Raw genomic sequence first — 24,849 nt, forward strand, 5'->3', positions numbered from 1 at the left:
GAACATTTAGCATGGGTGTTCCAATGACAGACCAATCCAAATTTAATCACGTTGCTACCCACCTAAGAGCATTTTATTCTCTTATTGTGTTCATTTATCCACGAATGCAAGTGTAACATCATTATAAGCATTATGGTATTATAATAATAATAATAATTATTATAATGCAACGTTTCAATAATTCATAGCACCAGTTAGGTGGAACCAGATGCAGCTTTTGTGCCATTGTAGCAGAGCTGTAACACGACTCATGCATGGCCAACAAACTCTGCATTGAGCTCATTGTTTGAGATAGCAAACACGGAAACTGCCGGGCCAAAAATGGAAAACACTGCATGTTATGTTAATTGCTAGGATTCAACCATTTGGCGTATTTGACACCATCCAAAGGTGCTGACAGTATGAGGGCACTTATGTCCAACTCCTGCTGGACATAAGTGCCCTCCTTCCTGGCACAGAGGACATGTCCAAAAACAACCTTTTTGGTCCATGCCATCCATTCGTAATGACTATTAATGTAATGTGGCTTCACGTGCCTGCCACTTATGAGAGCGAGCAAAGATATTTTAGATGCTGGTCCCCAGCTGCACATGTCTAACTTACTATTTAAATTAGGGGTTGTCACTCAGCCAAAGGCAATGGAAGTCAATGCCCTTACACAAACATATTTTCATGTATTTTTTTTTCTCATCAAAATTTTATATAGACGTATGGTATATATAAATGTAGCCGCATGATGGATGGCTCGTTAGCACTTTTGCCTCACAGGTCATAGGTCCTGGGTTCAGTTACAGCTACTGGTCTCCCTGTGACGAGTTCAATATTTTCCCTGTACCTATGTGTGGTTTCTGCCCACATGCAAAAAATGTGAATCTTAGGTCGATTGGAGATTTAAACTTATGCCCAGGGGATAAGTTTTTGAGGGAATGGTGGTCTGTCTCTATGTCCCCTGTGATTTGGCGGAGACCAGACAGGGTGTCGCCATCCCACTGCCTGATGTCAACTGGAGCAGGCTGCAGCCCCCGCTTGTGAGGATCAATGGTTGGAAATGTGATAAAGAATTATACAAATATTCATATTTAATTATTATATTTTTCATTTATCTAACTTTTTGTGTTGCATTAGTCAGATGAATGCATCCATTTCTACACATTTGTTGACCTAACTGAAAAAATTCCTCATCATACACGGTCTAATGTACTACTTTTATCACGAAAGAATATTGCATTAACAACTTGGGCCAGTCTCCAAAAATTACCTGGTAAACATTTTAGCCAATTTATCCTGCCATTCTTTTTATATCATTCTTCTCTTGAGACCCAAGCTCCTGTTTTGCCGTGCATTAATGTTCACGCATATGTACGCCAAGTCTCAAGAGTAGCCTTTATTATTTGTTTATCCTGGAGTGCCTTGTTCAATCTCATTGAATACAGACAAATTTACACTCTATTTATAACCCTTTATTCATGTAGTAAAATAAATAAAATTAACAGATTTCTGGGGGGGTTAATGTTGAATGAACCCTTACAAATTGGCTACTTCTCAAGTGAAAGCGCAATGTGTCTCATGGTTTGTTCAAACAAAACAAGATAGGCAGACTTAGCAAAATACATCCACCATCAGTCAGTTCTTGCATGGCACAGAAAATATACTGAGATAGGGACAGTGTTAGATAGAGAAGCGTGCGACCAAGAATTAAAACATCGATCGTGTAAGAAAATCCTTTTGTTGTTCCTCCAAAAAGTCCATCCATACTGGTTCCACTCAGTTATAGCTACCGCGTTGAACAGTGCACAAGGTCCTACACAAGAACTTTCGGTTGTACGCTTACATACCCATGATCCAAACCAAGAAAAAAAGAGTTTTCAGTTAACATGCTGGAACAAGCTTCTGAGGGAGAAACCTTCCTCAGACGAGTTTGTTTTAGTGATGTTTTGATAAGTTCTTGGTTTATGACTCCTTCCTTTATCTAACACTCTCCCTGTCTCAATAGATTTCTTGTGCCATGCAAGAATTGAGAGACCTGATAGTGGATTACTTCCATAATTAGCTTTGTAGTTTTGCTTACTCTGCCTATGTGATTTTGTTTCAATGTATAACACATTATGCTTTCTCTTTAGCGGTAGCCATTTTGTAGGAGGCCAATCAACATCACCTCTTTCACCAACAGGATTCCTGAAACACACAAATGTATTGTGATAAAACACTTTAATAAAATCTTAATATAACAGAGTAGTTCTGTACAAAATACATATTCAATTGCTTTTTCATTTTTTTTATACTTTTTTCACATCGATCCAAACTACTTTATAAATCCCGATTGTATGTGTGTGGATTAATGGTTCTGAAATGGCTGTACCGATTATTGTGAAAATTTACACAGTTGTACTTTAGTAAGTATCTTTAGGCGGGTTTTATGTCAAAGCACCCCCAAGAAATGCCAACAAAATAGCTAAACATCTGCTTCTGTGGAGTAGGCTTTCGTGCGGTCTCTAACGTCGTCTTTTTGAGTTTTTCCTTGGCCTCGCGTAGGTTTTAGATCAGGGGATGTGGTAATAATAGTATGTGGTCTGCAATAAGATGTGGTCTGTGCAGCCCTTTGAGACTCCTTGTGATTAAGGGCTATACAAATAAACATGACTTGACTTGACTTAACTACTGCAGCTCCCAACAACCGACCACTCCAATCAGTGGAATCCTATCATCCATTGGCCCAGCCATTTTGCTTGTACATTAAAGTTATATATTTCTATCACACATTTTCAATCCTCCATAGAAATGAGATAAACATTCTACAGATTTTTAAATTGTCTCAAAAATTTTCATTAAGATTAGAAATGTATGTAAAAATACTGAAAATATTCAATGTACTCTGTATTAACAAAATACATGTTAGTTAGTTGAGTTGATGTAAATAAAGAGTTGATCTTCATGAATAAAATATTAACCTTAACAAATTAGGCGAAATGCCTGCAGTGTTTTTTCTATCTGAAAGTGTCCTGAAGTGGTGTTGCAAAAGACAGCAAAGCTCAACTGATTAAACTTGACTGTTCATGCATGAGTGAAAATAGCACTTTGGACATGGGTGGAAGCACCAAAATTGATGCTGGAACACCGTCAAACTAAGCTGGCCTACTTTTTTCAATTCTATAAGCAGTGTTCATTTTACCTCTGAAAAGTGATGGGTCCCGGGGACTCGCATGCTCAAAAATCTATGGGTCCCAACAGAGATCTATGGGTCCCCAAAATTTAGTGTTATCGAGGTTGAAATCGTAAATCGGCGACAAGTATATAATATAAATCTATATATTCATTCAGTTCTAATCATCATATTATTAATTCATTTTCTGCATCAAATTATTGTTGGTAATATACCGATTAAAGGGATAACCACAAATCTGTCTTTTTTTATTTTCTCCTTTTATACTTCCTTTTTTTCTTAACTTCTTTATACAACATAATTCGTAACATCAATCATCAAAGTAAGTGAGCCGTTTGAGAGCCGGCTCTTTTTAATTAGTTGAGCCAAAACAGCCGGTTCTCTAAAAAAGACGGACTTCCTTTCACTACACAACGAGATCTCGTTGCCCGAGATCGGCGTGAGGACGAAAACTCGAACCGTGAGACCAAAACAACAATGGCGGATCTGCCTGATGAAAAGTTTGGAGTGCAGTAAATCTTTGTTAAAAAAAAAGTAATCGGGTAATAATGAAAATTTTGTGGCAAAAAGGTTGCATCACGAGGACGCACGTTGATTTGAGACTATGCGTCCCCAGCAAAAATGATGCGTCTAGGACGCAGGGACGCCAGCAAACGAGAACACTGTATAAGACAAGCGGTAGGTTGTAGTGTCCTAGTTCTTTAGAGGACTAAATCATACTTTCATTACCTAATTCACCAAGTAGCAGTATATTTACAGCTAAGATAATTTAGACATGTGTGATAATGTTCATAAAAAAATAACTCATTGCACTTGTTTGTGGTGTTTGTAAAATCCTCTTAACATGGATCTGTCCAGTCTAGCATCAAAAAGCCTCTGACAACATTTAATAAGGTGAGCTCACCAGCAAACTCTCTTTTAGCGAGAAGCCCATCCCAGCAGAATTTGGGCAGTGGGCAGGAAATACTCTGACCGGTTGCCAACCAATCACAGGGAAAACGAAGACAAACAGCCATTTACAATCATTCGTATCCAGGGAGAATTTGGAACTGCCAATCAAGCTGTCATGATTGTTTTGGGGTAATGGGGGGGAAACTGGAGAACACTGAGAAAACCCACTCGGGCAGAGGGAGAACATACAAACTCCACACAAACTGTGAGGTGGACATGCTAACCAGTCAGCAAGGCAGACTTTGCTTTGCTTATTTCAATTAAGCTTTAATCGCTGGCCTAATCCATCACTGGATCCATGAAAATTTGTTTTGTGCCGTTAAGGGAGCTGTAAAAAATCTGGAACTTTTTTAACTCGCATCCGCCACCTCCGGTTTGTGTCATCATTGCAGCTTCTCTGACGCAGGTTCATGATGCGAGTACAAGCACGTGCATGTTGACTCCAGACTGATGGAAAATTAAAACAAAACTGGAAGTTACACAGGAAGGAGTGAGCGAAATAATTATGCCTCACAAGGGATTTGTATTGTAATAAATGCAGCAAAGAGATTGGAATTGCCAACCAAATGTGCATTGATCTGGTGAAAGGCTACCTAAAGAAATTTTGGATAAGTAAAATGAGTAAAACAAAACAAAAATGTAAACAACGCAGTTCCGGAAATATTCCACTGCTTTGAAATGGTTCGTTTGATTCCTACGAACGCTATTGCCACCTACCCATATTATACAGTGGTTATGTTGAAGAACTATTTTAAAAGGGTTGGGTAGGGTTACTTTAACTTGATTACTTTCAATTACATTTGGATTACTCCAATACCAAATATGCTAATAAAAGACAAAAGAAACTAAATATGAATAAAATTATGACTCACAACACGTGGTAAGCTTTCTCTCCTGGCTTTGATCTCTTTGATCTCCGGCAAAACTAACATAAAATGCGACAGAAACAAAATGAAAATAAATCCAAACAACTTGCCAACATCATTTTTGCCGTTCCATGTATTCCGTTATTCCCCGAGCCTGCACAAAATTTAGTAATTTTATTCATATTTAGTTTCTTTTGTCTTTTATTAGCATATTTGGTATTGGAGTAATCCAAAAGTAATTGAAAGTAATTAAGTTAAAGTAACCCTACCCAACCCTGTATTTTAACATCCAATAGCATGGATTTGTTATCGTCAACAGTTATTATTTCTCATTTTAGCTGCATTAAATCTTAGTATTAGTGTTTCTGCTAACCCTAAAGTGTAATATGATGTTCACAAATGGGAAGTGACACTCCGGAACAGTGTTGAATGATTTAAAATCACGTTAAGTGAAATAAATCCATTTTTTAACCAGCCAGACAATCTGGGTGCTCAGCAACCCCAAAACTCTGAACTTAGAATCACCCCTGGTTCAGGCAACTAGCAGGATTGATAGTGAGGTACAAGGCCAGTTGGAAATCAGCATAGGTGTTTAATGGAAAGATCCCAAAAAGAATAATGTACTTTTTTGTTCTGAAATTACTTATTTTCTTTTGACATTTTCTTTTGGTCCTGTTTAAGCGTGCACCTAAAATATTAATGCACTTCTAACTGCAGTGCTGGAATATGTGTTTTTAGGTAGTGCTTACTGCAATGAGATATCTGGGGAAACGCTATTATTTTTCTCCAGCTGATGTTTTTTATACTTTTATTTTTCTACAATCACTTGATGGTAGCTAGAAAAAAGAGAAATTGCACAAAACAGCCAATGTCACCTGCTTGTTCTTGTACTTTTGTTATTGTATTGTTCATAATGTTCAAATTGTCTTACTTTCAAGCAATTGTAGAGCAAATGATGAATCATCTCTCATAGACTAACAAATAAAAACAAAACAAAACACTGCTTTTATTTTTGCCAAATCTAACCATGGACAATTATTCCACATGCAGCCCAACGGAGGACAGTTTTGCCTGTTAATCTACTGGGAATTTCCTCTTGATTAGGACATTAGCATCAGTTACACCCCTACATATTGTACATTTGGTGTCATCTGCATAGAAATGAAAAATAATATTGTATCTGTGGATTGCTTTATGATGTTCTTGCAACATCCATTGCAATCTGGTCATCCTGGATTACCTCATGTGCGGCCCGTTCTCAAGGTTACTCTTATTTACTTATAATGGGGTTTGGAGTTTTTCCTCGCCCTCCTGTAGGTTTTAGATCAGGGGATGGTGTAATAATAGTCTGTGGTACGTACAGCTCTTTGAGACTTCTTCTGTTTAAGGGCTGTACAAATTAACATGACTTGACTTGACATAAGCACAAAACATTGCCACTTTAGATTTCAATTAATCATTCCTAAAGTTAAAATGGGTAGGAGCAGCAAGTTTTCCTTCTCTAGAATGGCTGGTGCTACTTGTAAATGCCCTGCCTGGCAATAATGTGCTATCAAAGAGTGCAATTAACCTCCAACACGCGATGTGAAGGGTGAATCTCAGACAAAGCCGGTGACATAAGAGAATGTTGCTCATAATGTTTTCAGATGTGAGTTAGAAATGTCATGGTTGCCTGTCAGCATGGATAAAAATGCAAAGAACAAAGTGAATCACAGAGAGATACATAGCAGGCAATGCAAATGTAGGACCTGATTACCTATGGTAACCTGACACAACCAGGAATGCGCACTTGATACATTTATGTTTTAACACACAAGTCTACACAAAAGATTTCCTGACAATTAAACAGTGGTGGGCTGTGTGGTTCATACTTCGGCATACAGTGACAGCTTTTAGTGGCATGTCGTTCACAAATCAACCTGCTCAATAAGCCAGCTCCTGAAAGCGAACGACAGCAGCTAGCTCCGCACCAATCAATGGCTGGTTCCCTTTGAGAAGCTTTTTTTCTCTTGTGATTGGTCAATAAGCATGTTTTTTTCTTTCTAGAGATTCTCTGTTGTTGCATTTAAGCATGTTGAGTTCAAACATCGCAGGGGTGCTGGAGTCCATCCCAGCTATCTTCGGGCAGTGGGCACGGGACAACCTGAACTGGTTGCCAGTCAGTCGTAAGGCACACAGGGACAGACAATTCGCTCGCTCATTCACACCTTGGGACAATTTGGACCGGCCAACACACCCAACATGCATGTCTATGGAATGTGGGAGGAAACCGGAGTGCCCGCAGGAAACCCACGCAAGCACGGGGAGAACATGCAAACTCCACACAAGAGGTTCGATATCATGACCTCAGAACTGTGCCGCTCACGCGCTAACCACTGCGCCGCCGTGCTGCCCGCACTCAAAAGTCAATATTTTTAATTCACGTTTTGTTTTAGAGATTCTTAGTTTCTTATTTATTAAAGTTGATTGGTATAAAAAGTTTGAATTGTTAAAATTTGTTAAAAGTTTGCTGGAGAGTGAAAAAATAAATGCTGTCATAATTCAGTAGAATCATGGATTTTGGACTTTGGTGCATTACTGCCACCTAACTGATGTTTCTTTACGCCTTCTAGCAGGCCTTGGTGTCGCCAACTCTGATTGGCTTAACCAACAGCTTCATCGTCACCCATCTTATGTCTTGTAAAGGCCGACAGGCAGATTTCTGAGCCTGGCCACAATTCATGGCTGAAATGTAATTGTTTAAGCATACATATGAAAGCACGCATCTGGAAGCATCTTAACCAAAGGAAAAGCAATGAAAGGAAGCTGATGGACCGTTTGGAATCATTTAATAAATATTCAGGGACAAAATATTATTACAGTGCTGTTCAAAATATTAGCAGTGCAAGTTGACTAACCAGAATATATCAGGTTTTGTTTTCGTTTTTTTGCTACAAGCCAAACAAGTTACCAGTAGGAGCAGTGGATTCTCAGAAAACAAACAAGACCCAGCATTCATAGAAGGCACACTCCCAAGGCTGTGTGAATGGACAAAGAGTTCAAAGGAGTTTGTTCAAAAAAATAGCAGTGTCAAATAGCTGTTCACTGTAAAAAACTCAAAAAAGTCAGATTTAGAACCATTCAGTTGTTGTTTAAATCGATGATTGATTAACAACATTTCGCAATTAATTTACATATCTTGGTTTTGCTTCACAAACAGCATTTTTGATATCACCCCACAAGTTCTCGATTGGATTGAGATCTGGGGATTGGGCTGGCAACTTCATAACATTAATTTTATTGATTCGTAACCAAGACTTTCCTCGTGTACTGGTGTGTTTGGGGTCATTGTCTCGTTGAAACTCTTAAGCATAAGGCAACATAAACTCTTCAAGTATCTTGACATACATAAACTGATCCATGATCCCTGGTATGCGATAAATGGGCCCAATACCAGAGTATGATAAACATGCCCAGTTGAGGTTGGAATTCAGAGTTTGGGGGTCAAGGCATTGGGGATCATTTTTGCTGAACAGCCAACAAATATTTGCACCACTTTATAGGTTTTCACTCTCCAATCAACTTTTTACTTAAAGACAGCATCCTTCGGAGCGTGTCTTGAACGACCCATTTTCCTCAATTGCATAGGCGCCACCAGATTCACACCTGATTCACACCTGTTTTTGTTTCGTTTTTTTTCCCCCAAAATTAATGAACTCGGAGATTGGTTGCCACACTGCTTTTATAGAACAAACCCCTTTCAACTATTTGCCCGATTGTAAAGCCTACAGAGCGTGCCTAAAATAAATGCTGGGCCTTGTTTGTTTTTGAGAATCTACTGCACCTACTGGTAACTTATCTGGCATGTAAAAATGAAAAAAATATACTAACAAAACAGGGATATTCTGGTTATTTACATTGCACTGCTTTTACCGTATTTTGGAAAGCAGATCCTGACGGCCCACCATTGCAAATAAGAGATATGATGTAAGGGGCTGCATATGTCCAAGCACAATTATGCATGTGTCTGTATAATATAAATTAAGGAGCAGTATCCAGAACATTCATTCTATATCAGAGAGCGCCCATTTTGCTTCAGGGTGTTCAGTGAAAATACCATCAAAGTTGGTGAGAGTTATGCTTGATGATTGATGAGCAAATATGTCAGTGGACAGCAAGTAGCAAAAAGGAAAATAAAAAAAAGATTTAAAAAAACTCGTAAGTATTGCTTTCCAACTCAATGTGTAGTAGTCAGGGCACAGCTTGATCTAGTTGCCAACTCATTGCAAGAAACACTAAAGCCAAAAAACATTCACACTCAAAAGCACACAGAAGGACAATCAAGTTTTTGGGAGTTTGGAGAAAACCTACTCAGGCACAGGAATAAAATACAAAATAGGAAGAATAGAGCCAAGAATTGAGTTTGGGATCCTTTTTACTCTGAGACAGATGTGCTAAGTTAATGTATTTAGGCAAGCAGTGCCAGTAGGACACAAACAAAATCATCTTTACAGCTTGAACGAACAATCTTTTTTTTTTTTTTTTTTTTTTAAAGAGGAATCACAAAAATACAGAAATAGAAAATAGTTCTCTTGCTGATGAGTTTTTGGGTGCTTCAGACTAATCTAAAACCTGATTTTGCAAGACTGTCAGTCACAAGAAGGAGTCATTCTATTTGCCCTGGGCAAACAGCTTTTTTAATCTGTATTAATATTTCATTTAGATCACAAAAGCCATAGACCACTTTTCCAAAGCATAGGGTGTGCAATGTCAAGTTATTTGCTCAATGTTACACACAACAGGCAGCCATCAAAAGGAATGAGTAATATCAATCAACCCCCAAAAATAATTAAAGCAAAAAGTTCTCTCATAAATATCCTTTGCCCTCTTGTTTTTGACAGGACATCCACTATTACTTTCTGCACTTGCAGAGCTCTCCAAGATGTCCCATGATAAAAAACTTCAGATCTACATGAGGCAAAGAACCCACTTTTAAATAAAGTTACTTCTTCACAAATAACACCCAACACACTCCAACAAGCCAACTAACTTCAGAGCAGATTTTGGATGCTCAGTGGATTTTGCTAAACATATAATTGGATTTTAGTAAATCAGATAATCAATGTCCCTGATCTTAATACTTTTTAGAATAGGTCTCATACCCAAACCCAGGGATCGGGATTCTATGGTTAGTCAGAGCCCGTTTTGTATATATATATATATATATATATATATATATATATATATATATATATATATATATATATATATATATATATATATATATATATATATATATATATATATATATATATATATATATATATATATATATATATATATATATATATATATATATATATATATATTCATTGATAAGGGACTTTATGATAGAAAAAGGATAAACTGTAAACACCCAAAAGCTCTACCAAAGCACCCAGAGCAACATGATTGGGTGAACGGTATGAAGAGGCAGAGCTATACACACAGCTTTCTCCTCACACAGAGTCGTCTGCACTGAAGGTAAATACGTTGGTAACCTTGTTTACAGTATTTTGTAACATTTTTACAAAATAATTTTGCTCGCACCTCATTTTCGAAACCATTATTTAAGACAAAAATGACAATCAAAATGAGCCTCAACACTCTTAAGTAACTGCAGGAGGGACAAAAACTTTAAATAGTATTCTTATATTGATATGGAACACCAGCCTCTCGCATTATTACTATTTTATAGATTGTATCAAATGATCAAACGTCTCACAGTGGAAAAAAATGTGCTGAAGAATTAGCTTTTGTCTTGAGAGCTAGCGTGGCGGTTTTGTTAAATGTTGTGTTAAAACATTAGGGGTTGCTCCCTAAAAATAAAAAGTCTAAATATTTTTACTTTTATGGCTCTTTGGGTCGAAAAGGTTCCCGACCACTGCCTTAAAGTTTGGCAAACACTATTTTTCTTTCAAAATATTGCGACTTCAATTGGTTAATGTTTTTTTTTTTTGATAAAAAAAAACAGAATATGTCAAAAACTGAGAAGAAATTCATCCCTGAAAGGCAGATGGTTTCACAAGGATATACAAAAAATATATAAACTTCTGAGGGTTTTTTTAGGTTAAATGTCGCAATGCTGTTATCTTAAATAAAGCTTTGTAAACATGAGTCGATTACTCTAACAGCAAACAAATGTGAAACTGATTATATTAGCATAACTGAACTACAAGGTCAGAGCCCTTCTTTCAAAGCAATGCACACTCCAATCAGTGTTGTCCATCTGAGGGAATGAACAGACCTAATCAACGCCAAAAACATTAATTATGAATGCTTTCAGATCCCCGTAGTGACCTCTGGCACAGTCGGCAATCAGTCAGTCCAGAAACTCAGACAGACGGCAGACGTACCCCCTGACTTCATTTCAATTTGCAAAACACTTGAGCTTGGGACCAATCATGTACTCAGTGTAAGCAAAGATTGAATTTATTGCTGAAAGAGTTTAGTACATAAGCACCATGGATGGTGGAACCTGCAACTATGTTCATTGTGTTTGTGTAGAAGCAATGGTTTGTGTAGGGCATGGGTCTCCAATCTTTTTTAAGCTAAGAGATAATTTTTGTTACTAATTAGCACAAAGGGTTACTAGGATTTTATACATTTGATTACAAAGGATTTTATATGATTGACTCAGTTTAATGCAATAAAGATATTCACTGACTGGGCTTTAGTTCAATGGTAGGGCAGGCTGTTCGAAATGCATAATATTTTGATAACAGGACTCGTGGATTTGCTGTTTTGGGAAAACGAGACATCAAGGCGCTGTGTTGTGAGAACGTTGGGCGCAAACAATTCTTTTGGACGCCCATGAGAGGAGCCGAGATGCCATCTTGCGGGGAGACGTGAGCCAATAAGAGAAAGCAAAATAAGTGGAGAAGAAGGCTTCCTGCACACACTCCAATGTCACTTCTTCGGCCTTTTCCTGAGTACACTTAGTTCTTCTGTTAGGAAAATAAATCCGCCCCGTGTGAAAATGTCGGCTTTCCTGTTCATTCTTCTCTCAAGAAACGAGCGTGCATAATTTTTGGAGGAATGTAGCTTGTGTTTGGTTGATGGAGTCAGATAACTAATTCGAACAATTTGGTAAACGGTACATTTTGATAATTAATTCCCAACAGTATGCGTGTCTAAAAGAGCAACTTATCATGTTATTACTATATTAGTATGTATGTTGCAATAATCTTAATTCATTAATGTTGTTACAATGCTTTTTACCAGGTTAATCAATTGAAGTAGGGTTAAATAGACTCAGTCAACCACTCATTAGATACTTTTACTAGAATTTAAAATGACCCAGCACTGGTTAGCTATTTCAGATACAGTCCGCAGGCTACTCAGTTGTCCTTAGGGAGCGACCTGATGCCCGTGGGCACCACGTTGGGGACCCCTAGTGTAGAGCATTGGTTATCAACCTTTTTTATTGATGTGCCCATGTGAATTTCTTTTTAGTGTGTGTTCTTTTTACTAGTATGCCTTAAAAAGCTTTTTTTGCTTGGAAAAATTGAAAAGTTATACAACGTATAATATAGTAAAAAAATAATCATAACAAACAATACAAATAGTTATTAATGATTTGATCCGAATTATTGAAGCTGGATTTGTAAAGGGCTATATCTTGACTGTTATGTCGGAAAATGATAAGGTATGACAAAAGAAAAATAATTATGAAAGGGAATTATATACATATTTATATGACCATTACATCTAATCCTGACACTGAAAAAGAAAATATTGCCCTGTTGGGGGATGGGAAAAATACTTCAGAAGACAAAATTATGATCCTATTGGATCAGCTTGTTATGTAGTAAGATAATACTCACTATCGGTAGATTGTTTGATAATATGAGGAAAATTATCTGACCTAAAGGGGCAGTGTAAATTATTAAGCACCTCCTAATGGTAAGAAAAAACTTCACTCATAAAACAAACCAAAAAAATAAATTTTAATAAAATGCACAAATACATGAGCTAGCATATAAAAGTGCATGTTTTGAAATACCTTAAGGTCGAGAAATTAGAAATTTAGTTTAGATATCATTAGTCTCACCTAAAGGGAGATGACATAATCACCTGCCATCTTGTTATGGGTACCCAAAACCCAGAACTGTGCGAAAGATTTGGCAAAAAGTGAAAAATTGGTCACCTTGAGTCTCCGTATTTACTAATCTTCCTTGAGTTATTTAGCAGTCATTTTCAGTTGCACTAAACAATACATCAAAATCTAGGGGCTCAAAAACACAACTCTATCCCTTCAAGTATTTTTCTCATGCTGGTAAAATTATCATAGTCAAATAGTATTGTGGAAAATAATAGTGCATTTTTTTTCAATGAGATACTATTCTCCATACTAGTTTTTTGTGTTTATTTCTTTCTTTCAGGACGATTATCTATCTCCATTCTCTAACATTTGTCTTTGGTACCATGGATAAAAATAGTAAAATAGTTATAGATAAAGAGATATAACTGATTATAACTTTCGATTTTACAACTATACTATTATTTTCCAGAAGCAAATGACATCATTTTGTTTGCTTTTAAATGATTGTAATACGAATTATTCTTTTTAATTTTAAAATCACACAATAATCCTTGTATTTGAGAACCACTGGTGTAAAAGATCAACTTTGAGACGTTGTAAAATCAGAGCTTGTGAGCTACAAAGAATTGTATACGCTTTCATAGCGAATGGCCTCAGGACATGAGAGCGCGAGAGAGCATTAAGGCCTTGCTTGCGTTGTCATGCAATGGACAGTCCAACAATCCGTCCAAGTGACATGGCGGCTAACGATGATAATGCACTTTCACTCTGCTGTCACGGAGCCTCACAGAAGGCATATCTGGGCCGTTTCCAGTGAAGATAGTGTTGCATAATATTGCGCGCCGGCCCTGCTGCTCATATCACTAAAGCCTCACACTGTGGGTCACGTGCTTTACAGAGGCCACGTTCTGGCGCCAGCAGCAGCACTGTTCCAGCTGTTACTACTGCCAAGCTTCAGTCACTTAAGACCACACTCAGACATATCCCGTCCACACAGCTACATCAAGTGAATCACCATCTTTAATCCATTTCTTACTTTGGGCTCTGTAATAACAGGAAGAATGTCATGATGCATAGTTTTGGATTGGCTACATACATTACAGTAGCACATTTGGAATGAAAGCAAACGAGAATTATGCACCGGTCAACTATGCAAGTGCATTCTTCTAATAAATCCCTGCTGGGAATCGTAGGTCCTTAAAGGTATTCCCAGACAGATTACCACATGTGAGGTCATTTCTTAAGGTTTCTCTTTTTTCCTCACACTGAGGTTTTGAGTTGTTTCTTGCCCGCATGCTGGTTTAAGATCAGGTAATTGTGCAATTGTGTAATTGTAATCCTGTGCAGTCCTTTGAGACATTTTTGTGATTAAGGGCTATATAAATAAATGTGACTTGACATGACTTCACAGAATTTACTTTTTGAAATCGGCAAAAAGGTGTGGTGCTTCTCAATACAGTTAACAGTTATGCAAATATGTTACTCTTGGCCGGCGTAGTTAGGCCACCTATGGCAGCGATAACAGAAATCAAACATTTACGATAATCGGGAATGAGTCTTTCACAATGCTGTGGAGAAATTTTGGGCCCAGTTTTCATTGCAAAATTGTTTAATATTGAGAGGTTTTGGAGCATGCACTGCCTTTTAAAGGTCGCACCACAGCATCTTCATTGAACTTTGACTTGGCCACTCTAGAACCTTCAATTCGTTTGTTTTAAGCCGTTCAAATTGGAAGTAATTGTGCAAAGAATAGTGGGCCAAAATTCTTTCACAGTGTTCTGAAAGATCCATTGGCAATTATCGTAAAGATGGCCCAACTAGTTATTAGGTTTAGGAGGCAATTGCTTTGTCACATAGGGCCTGAAACGTTTTGATATTTTTTGTGCCTTTATAAATAGAATCAACATTTCAAAACTGAATTTTGTATTTCCATTAAATTGGGTTGATTTTATGAAACCTTTGTTTGTGCAAAATATACAAAAAACACAGAAAGGAGCATGACACTGTGAGTAATTTATTGTTCATGTGTGTTTTTGTAGTCACTATGTACCTTGTTTTAGTTGATTAAATTATGTTTTTCAGTACACCGCTGCCTTCCCACAACAGGCGGACTCAATCAAATTTTGCGAGTAAATTTCACATTGGAGAGAACAGTACTATCTTACAAGTATTTACATACACACAATGATCAATGCATGGATGTGCACATGGAACACAAAGTGGTTATAAAAGAGCCCTACAACACAGAGAAAATAATGAATGTACAAAGCAGCGATCAGGCTTCAGAGAAAAGGGCACGTGGGGGAATCCCCCAAAAATCTGATTCCAATGTTTTGTCATTTAGAAAAATAAGCCTCCAGAAGTCCCAAAAGTAAGGATAGTACATGCATTTTGTAATTCAATATGGAACTCGCCTGAGAAACAAAGATAGGTACACCCTATCTATAAAGTACTTTCTTGAAAAGAACCTGTCTTCTGAATGCAACACACAGAAGGGCTAACATCAGTTCAAGACTCCACTTTCTCTGTAAATCTCAAAGTGAAGGAGCACTTATAATGTGACGTACATTTCAGAATATAAAGCTCACAATTATAAGCCGCAACAGTACATTTGTCAATGAAAAACATATTGACATTTAAAAAAACACTAGACTATAAGCCACAGGAGCCCACATGACAACATGAGATACATACATTGTAAGACTTTAAACAGAAAGAGTTTAATGTTTAATAACAAACCTTGAGCTTTATTTTTAAATGGTGCATGTGCACTTGTTGCAGTAACACAGCACTAACAGGCAGCGTTGAGAGGATTACTTTAAAAATATAATCCGATGCATTTACTAATAACCTGTTGAAAATGTAATCAGTAACCTAATCTGAATAATATTTGAATTTGAATGGAAACTTTATTCGAACATCAAAATAAAAACAGGACAAAAACAATAATTTAACAACAGAATAACGTTTCATTAAATGTTCGAAAAGGGGTAGTAAGAAGCAAAATGGTTATATTAGCTACCCTTTTATCTTCCCCATTAAAGTAATGTAACTTGATTACCCTTGATTACTTTGATATACAGTACTCCAATACTATATATGCTAATAAAAGAAAAAAGAAAAATAGTTACTAAATTTGATTTAAGAGAAATCAACAAAGTAACCTTAAAAAATAAATATAGGACACCAAGTTCAGGTAGTTGCTTGTAGTCGCACATTAAACACGTAGTGTAGTATGTTGAGCAAAAATAAAACCATGTCTTTCACATGGCGGATAAGACATACTTTGTTTTAACTCTGATAAAGAGCACATCAATAAACCAATGTTGTTTTAAACACACAGTGTTCACTTTATATGTTTCCAACACACTCTGGGACCTTCTTCCATCCCTCTCTGTCTCTTTCGTGTCAGTAATTGGAATTATGATACAGTCAATTCATCTGTGAGTGCATTATGTACATGTAAATGTCAGACACATGTGAATGAGTGCATGAAGTGAATGAATGGATGCTTAAAAGGCATGTGCTTGTGTCATTTCATTTATTCATTCGTGTTTGTTGATGTTGTCTCGTTAGTTGCACTTTAATTACATGGCACTTTTCTGCTAGTTTTCTGACGTTTTTAGTTACGTTTTTTAGTCAAGCACCTTGGCCCCTTCCGCTGGGGAAAGGGGTAAGGGAGGCCTCAGTGTTCTGCATGTGTGTGGAGACCGCAGACAAAGAGAGAAAGGAGCGAACAGACATGGCGAATGTAAACAAAGCTATTGCGAGGAAAAAAATAAAAAGAGTTAAAACTAACAAACACCAGACTTTAATATCGTCCCCTGTAGTGTGCAACATAAAAATGCTTTTGACTACAATTATAATCCTGAAAAGTGATCCTTATTTTTACAAAATACACCTGTCATTTGATTAGATGTTTTTTTATGTAGCGGAATACAATTTTTTTTTTTTTTATCCTGATTACGAGAGGCTTTATGCCTGGAAAATATGTTACATCCTGCAAGAACCAAGTGACGAAGGTCACATGTATATAAGTCAATTTTATAACTTTCTATATGTTATCGCTCCACATAAGTCATAAGAGACTGAGCCTGTCTCCTATGGACTAAAATGGTACAGTACTTACTTGCACTTGATTCAATTACACTGTAACTTCGCTTGGCATAAATAATTTTTGTCGGTGTTTAATAAGAGTTGCAAATATGTTCCCAAAATGAGATTAGCTTTGTATTGAGTCTCATCAATACATATGTAAACATTCAAGTGATGTAGTACCAAAAGTCTTTGTATTCACCAATACTTGAGACTGGTTCGACTGTTTATTTGTGCCACACTATTCTCAATCATTCGTCCCTCCGTGATATAGCATCACACAATTTCCACAATGATTCCATAGCCCATTAAAATATAGCAAAAACAGGGAAGTAGCACACGTTTTACAGTATTTGTTTTGATTAATCTAAGGACAAAAAAGCAACAAGGGTGAAGCAATTTGTGAAAAGAATTTGAAAACAAAGAACCACCTTAGCCAACAAATTCAAAATCTTCGATGGTGAATGACAGAAGACTGAATGTATGGATTTAAAGGTTTGTCAAATCAAGTCACATTTATCTGTACAGCCCTTATTCATTAAAACGTAGGCAGCACAGACCACCTTTACAAAATTTCCTGGTTTGAAACCTGTTTGCAGAAGTTTTTGTTATAGGTTTGGCAAAGTAGTTTCCTCATGTACCCAACAGTGGCAAAAGAGTAGCAAATATTCGTGCTAGTGCTTACAATACGGTCACAAATACTCTCAATTAGTCAGCCTTTGATTTCTAAAATTTGCAATTCCCGAGCATTAATACGTCACTGATGACAAAGGTGAATACTGTACCTTGAAAAATCCCAAATGTGTTACCTTCACAGAATTTCACTGCTTCAAAATACCAACTTAAGCTGATGTAGTCTTGGCAATGTCTTAAAGAATCAACTCATAATACTAAGTGAATTTGAGTTGAATATTGTTGTAAAATGAAAAAAGAGGTGTAGTAGCCCTGGCAATAACAAAATAAAAACATACACTCACACTTTGGCTTATAGATTTACACAAATGAATAAATGACCCAGCTTGGTGAACTTAAACACATTATGCAGAAATATTTGTCCTTCAATTCAAATCCTTTTTTTTTCCATACTAAAAACGTTGTATTCAATTTTTTTCACAGTGCAAAAACATCTTTCCTCTTTGCATTGGGGAGATAAAAGCCACTGACAGCTCAGGGATAACCTGCCAGATGATGAATGAGCATGTGCGCTTGTCAAGGTGGGCAGGAGGAGCTACAGTATGAATGGGGGCTTGCCGTTAGAGAATTCACTCATTTTTTGGCTGTATGTTCGAAATGAAACCCCCAAATTGTGTAAAGTCTTCAACGGGGTTATATTAGAGGACAGAAGGCGATGACATTCTATGTACTGACACTATCCACATACTCTCATCCATGATTTTATATTTTCCGGCAAAATGCTGATCATGCACTAATCTAACGATTTCAACATTCAGGAGCGCTCTTCTCTGCAATGATTTCCTGCAACCAACAGTGTGAAATTACAAGCCACGCGAACACTCTATAACACCTAAACAACATGAGTAACCTGTGAAGTCGGAATTCAATCTTTGCAGGTTGCTGCCATTGATTTTACAAGTTCAGATTTACATCCTCAATTTTTTTTAGAGCAACTCCTCTTTGGACTTTAGAAATAACGCCTCTTAGCAGGACAAGCGATTTCAACTGGAATGGAAACAACCTTTCAAAATCACCTTATCCATTTATAGAAACACAGCCAAGTCTTATCTAAATCCATTGCATTCGAAATTTCATAATAACAAGAGACACAACTAGATGGAATGCATCCCTGCTGCATGCAAATGAAATGCAATGTCCTCTGGCTCTACTTCAGGATGGGGCCCCCATCAAAAACAGACATTTCTTATCGTTGGTCATCCAAGTGAAAACAGACTCGTCATTTTATTGTTAACCTTTAAGAAAGTGAGACATCCTTATCCCTTGGCGGCAGCTCTGCCATTCTGCAGCACGGGAAGCAAAACATAACCCAGAAAGAGGGGGGAAAACAGCTTGACAGCAGACGGTAAAAACAGTGCCATACCTTAGCAGCAGCGCTCAAAGGACCAGCACCGTGACAGGAGAGCTCCAAGGACAGACGAAAGAGCAAGAAAAATGATGTTTATGGTAGCTCTGTAGCAAAAAATGGTTCATCCGTGCACGGCTGCAAGGTGCACAACCGGGAAGGGAGAGCAAGAGAAAGCAAGAGAGAGAGAGAGATTCACGAAGCATCATTCAACTCGCACAACCAGAGTTGTGCAGCAGAGCACACACATCAACACGCCCCCTTTTCTCCCTCTCCCTCCCGCTCACTTTCTCCATCTCTTCCACACATTTAGTCACACAGGCTCAAGCACGCAGGGATGCAGAGGCAGTGCAGTAGACGGCCAATGCCGAGCAGTGAGTACTTTTACCGGGATGCCGTTCAAGTACCTGGCAAAAATTATCCAATTGCTCCACGACAATTCCCCTTTTTAAGCAGTGTTAGGCACGTTTCTTTAAAAAGTAATTAGTAATAGTTACTCACCAATTCCTCCCAAAGGTAACTGAGTTAGTTTCTGAATTACTCAATGGTCAAATTAACTACAGTAGTTACCAAGGTAAATACTGTTACTATTTTTGTTACTTTTAAAAAAAATAGGTTGCTGTGTGTCAAAAGCAGTGAAGTTTTCTGAGCAGTATTTAATTCAATTAAATAGAGAAGAAGAGATAGTTGTGTTACAGAACCTTGTCGTGCACGGGTGTCAAACTCATTTTAACTCGGGGGCCAGACGATAGAACAAACATTTTGTCGGGAGCCGGACAAGTAGATTAAAGAGAAAGAAAAAGAGATAAAGAAATAAGAGAAAGAGGGTGTGAAAAGGAGAGAGGGCGGGACAAAGAAAGAGAGAGGGGGAGACCGTGAGAAACAAAAGAGGTAAAAAGCTGTGAGAGAGGGGGGAAAGAAAAGGAGAGGAAGAAAGAAATCCCAAGAGAAATAGAAAGAAAGACAGAAGGAGAGAACAGAGAAAAGAAAGCGTGAAGGGTAGGAAGAGAGAAAGAGAAAAGGAAAAAAAGGAAGTCAGAGCAAAAGAAGTTAAAAAGACACAGAGAGAGAAAGAGACAAAGAGCAACAAAGGAAGAGAAAAAGAGAGACACAGAGAGTGAAAGAGAAAGAGACAGAGATTGGGAGAAAGGGGGTGGAAAAGAGAGAGAAAGAGAGAGAGAGAGAGAGAGAGAGAGAGAGAGAGAGAGAGAGAGAGAGAGAGAGAGAGAGAGAGAGAGAGAGAGAGAGAGAGAGAGAGAGAGAGAGAGAGAGAGAGAGAGAGAGAGAGAGAGAGAGAGAAATACAAGTGCAGTCTCTTTTTTCGAGGCACCTGGCTTTGGCAACATCAAGTTGACATATTTCAACCTGCAGCTTGTTTTTCTCTTGTGCTTCTCTAAATGTTGTCTCGCGGGCCTGACTTGGCCCGCGGGCCGCCTGTTTGAAACCTGTGTTGTAGTGTTTGTTGCACTTCACCAGCAACAGATTTATCCTAAACTTGAAGTGTCACAAAAATATATGAAAAATAATTTTATGAAATAACAATCAGCGGTAAGCAATATAAAGTGGGTTTAATGAATTAAATCTAACTCTCACGACCTGAGACAACTGGTCAAGTAGACATATGCCACTGTACTCCAAGTATTTTGTCCACAACTAAAGTCAGTAGATAAAAACATAAAGTAAATTTCACTCTCTAGAATAAATCACAATCTCTAGTCCAGGGGGGACAAACCCAGACCTCAATTAAGTCAAGTCAAGTCATTTTTATTTGTATAGCCCTTAATCACAAAGAGTCTCAAAGGGCTGCGAGTCCAATCACCTAGGTCATTATCTAGCTCCCTAACAGCTTACTAACAATTTTTACATTTGCATCACCAGAGTTGGGGAAGAGAAACCTCCAAAACATGCAGGACATGGGATAATGTTGGCCACCCCTTCCTAGTCAGACAACTTTTTAAGTAGACATATACTACTGTACTTCAGGTATTTTCACACAACAAAAGTAAACAGTTGAACAATATGAAGTGTGTTTAACACAGCAGTGTAAAATAAATAAATAAAACTCTCATGACCAAAAACACTTGATCAAGTAGAAAAAGGTAACTGCACTTCAAATATTTTCTTCACAAAAAAAGTCAACAGTAAAGCAATATAAAGTGACTATACAATCCCTCCTTATATGTGATGTTATGTGCTTAATAACATAAGAATGACATTACCTGTAATGCTACACCGTCACTGAGTATGCACGGTGTGACCCCTAATGTTTAGAGTTGTATATTCTGGTTTAATTGCGAGTGACACAAAATTAAACACCCGTCCACGCCAACACCCCATGTTTGAATTTGTTCAGAGTAACGCACCGCTTTTGACCGTCAGTAGTGGTAACGGAATTCTAACGGCGGAAAAATAGTTGGAGTTCCCCATTACTGAAGAAAACACACTGTTAAATAACAGCATTATTTTTAAAGCATTATTCCCACCACTGTTATTAAGCAATAATAAACATTACAAACACAACGCAGCACCTATTTACTCAGAGCAAGACAGCGTATGTTGAATAAAACCAAAGATTATTTGGGTAAAGAAGTTTATTTCACATTTGCTACTGCAGTAATCCTTCAGTTATCACACACATCTAAAGGCAGCGCACCCCCAAACACGTCCCTGTGATCGAATTTTGTGCGCGTTGTCAGCTAAACACAATGCAAGATACGTTGATATCAATGACAATAAAGACAATGAAATTCAAAGCCTTCAAAGCAGTGAACCGGCGATAACCGAAGCACGAGGTAGCGAGGGATCTCTTTGTTCATGCTTCACATTCACCGACCCCTTAACCAAATCAAAGCGGCGCTGCCAAGAGCGGCTGCCTTTTCCAGCAGCTGCCCAATTGTTTTATTGTCTGCTCCTATCTTCGGTGTTTTTTCTTCCCGTTTTGACAACTACACTATGGATTACTTCTATCCTATGGACATGGGTTTTAACGCACAAGAAATGCGTGTATTTCAACTCCTTGCCCTGAGGAATTCTCGTGCCGGCGTGATGAAGGGGCCCATGGTGGAAGAAAAGCCGAAGCTAGCGAAGCGGCTAGCGGCGTTATAAGTCTTCGGTACCATCCGTAATCATGGTAAATGCGAACTCACGACCAAATAAGATCATCGAGTGCTTTTTGAAAACATCGAAGCGCACAGGGAGCGCAGTTGCTGTGTTTTGCGGAAAAGTGGCTCACGTTTAGCATTCCGGACGCTAACGTGTAGCCACCCGGAGCCACCTGGAGAAATCCGGCTTCAACGTCGCTAAACAGAGACATGAAAGCCGGGGGGAATCGGAGAGGAGGCGGACTTGCACGAGGTGGTGTATCCCAGGATTTTCACAAAGAAAAGATTTCCATCTGCCGCAGGAATGTCGAACTTTTGGACTGGCGTGACGTCATCCACTCCGCTACAAGCACCCTCGGGCATCATGTTAATCTGTTAATAAACAACGGGGTAGACTGCTGGAAGTGTGAATTTCCCTACGGGGATGAATAAAGTATATATCTATCTATCTATCTAACCGCCTAAGTCGTTGGGGGGGCACCACTGAAGATGGAACTCTGGACAACTTTCTCCTCTGCTGACAGTCGCAAAATTGGCACCAGTCCATTCCTTGATGTTGTCTGCTCAGTTATTTTACTGTCTTTCTCTCCTCCTGCCCCCTTGGACTGTGCCCTGGAAAATAATCTTGGCCATTCCTGATTATCTTGTGACGTGACCATACTACTGCATTTTTTTCTGCGCACAGTTAACAACAGTTCTATGTAAGGTTCGTGGCCTGGATTTTCCTCTCCAGCTTTACTCTGAGAGTCCATGTCCCACAAGCGTAGAGGAAGATTGAAGTAACCAGCGCTCGCATGAGTCTTATCTTTGACTTTACCGCTATTTTATGTCCCTTCAGATGGGTTTGATTCTGGCAAGTGCGGCTGTCGTTTAAGCTATCCTGGCTACCTCTGACCCCTGATGTGACAGCTTCAAGATATTACATAAATATAAATATACATCCATCCATCCATCCATTACCGCTCATCCTCAGTAGGGGCTGCAGGAGCTCATCCCAGCTATCTTCGGGCAGAGGGCAGGGGACACCCTGAACTGGTTGCCAGTCAGTTGCAGGGCACACAGGGACAGACAATTCGCTCGCTCATTCACACCTAGGGACAATTTGGACCGGCCAATTAACCTAACATGCATGTTTTTGGAATGTAGGAGGAAACCGGAGTGCCTGGAGGAAACCCACACAAGCACGGGGAGAACATGCAAACTCCACACATGAGGTTTGATCTCATGACCTCAGAACTGTGCCGCACACGGGCTAACCACTGCTCCACCGCGCTGCCCCAAGACAAAGACATCAGTCTGGCAGAAAATATATACATTTTTTAAATATTCATATTTCCTGTAAAAAAAACTGTCTAAAATATTGGGGAAACATAAGTTGACAGGTATGTGTTATTTGCGATGGGTTATTTTCGTAATTCCCATATAAAATAACTAATTTAGCCTAAAAGTTTGGACGGCTGCAAACAGCAGCCAAGATTTGGGCTCGCAAGATTGTTTGAGGTCTCCCACTACTCGGGCCGCTCCCTCATCCAGTTTTATTACTGCACTTCAGAGCTTATTGCAAGCTCAAGCAAGGAATTTGCCTGGCTTTTTTTCAACAGTATTCGGGATCATGTTGACAAAATCGTGAATCTCTGGTTAAACCAATAAGATACCATGGTCAATTACAAACATCCAATCTTTTATCACAAAAATAAATGCAAAATGGGGATTGAAATATTTTTAATATCCTATCCTATTTGTGTTCCCACTTAGGGGCCTTAAGTAGAGCAGTGCACCGCAACTGCCCCGTGTGGCAAACAAGCAGACTGCACTTTTGGGAAAAAGCAAGGTGAGTGGCCCAAAAGAAATATGCTTTCCTTAGTGTCGATGCCTAGCAACCATAAGCCTTCCCTCCCCCTGCAGCGGGACCCTCTCAGCAATCTAGTTTAAATCATACCGTGGCCGTTTATCAGTAGCTGCACTACCACAACAACACACAGGAGCTTGATGTCGACTGTCCTTTGCCTTGTGAGTAAACAAACAAGGGGAGGGTTGTGAGAAGCTAGAAGTGGGAGACTTAATTCCAGTTAAAATTCTTTCTATGTCATCAACACAGCCGATATTTGCTTATCTTTAACCACAAAGTGAAAAATTTGATAATAAATGTGCATTTTGTTTTTCTTGTATTGAACAACAATTCTCATTGAAGAAATGATGACATGGATGTATAGTCTAACACAGTGTTTCTCAACTGGTGGGTTGGAAACAGAGGTGTGTAGTAACGAGTTACATTTACTCAGTTACATTTACTTGAGTACGTTTTCGGACATTTTGTACTTCTAAGAGTATTTAAAAATCACTATATAAATGCAGATCATTTACCATTTACTATAACTTTTACTTTACTGAAGTAGATTTGTGAAGACGAAACTACAGTACTATTACTCCACAACATTAGGCTACATTGAGCCCGTTACTTAATTCCCCTCTACGTAAGTATGCAACTCTCTGTCTCTGCTGACGTCGATTTATTTTATGGCCAGTGACCCAAACAACCACCAGGTGGCACTTGAGAGCAGTTTTAGGAACTCTTT

General features: G+C 38.4%; 1 protein-coding gene across 13 annotated transcripts in view; it reads right to left on the reverse strand.

Moving 5' to 3' along the window:
• The window catches only part of rimbp2b (RIMS binding protein 2b), a 193,761-nt gene that overhangs the window by 161,143 nt on the left and 7,769 nt on the right, over nucleotides 1-24,849 (reverse strand). The window contains exon 1 of one of the 13 annotated variants that reach the window (XM_088335450.1): nucleotides 19,191-19,258. The exons of the other annotated variants lie outside the window; for them this stretch is intronic. The gene's annotated coding sequence lies outside the window, so the exon portion shown is untranslated. Of the gene's footprint in view, nucleotides 1-19,190; nucleotides 19,259-24,849 lie in introns of those variants that run through there. 13 annotated transcript variants of the gene reach the window in all.

Source organism: Urocampus carinirostris, chromosome 5 (genome assembly GCF_059441175.1).
Source record: "Urocampus carinirostris isolate Australia breed hairy pipefish chromosome 5, RoL_Ucar_1.0, whole genome shotgun sequence".
NCBI classification, from domain to species: domain Eukaryota; kingdom Metazoa; phylum Chordata; class Actinopteri; order Syngnathiformes; family Syngnathidae; genus Urocampus; species Urocampus carinirostris.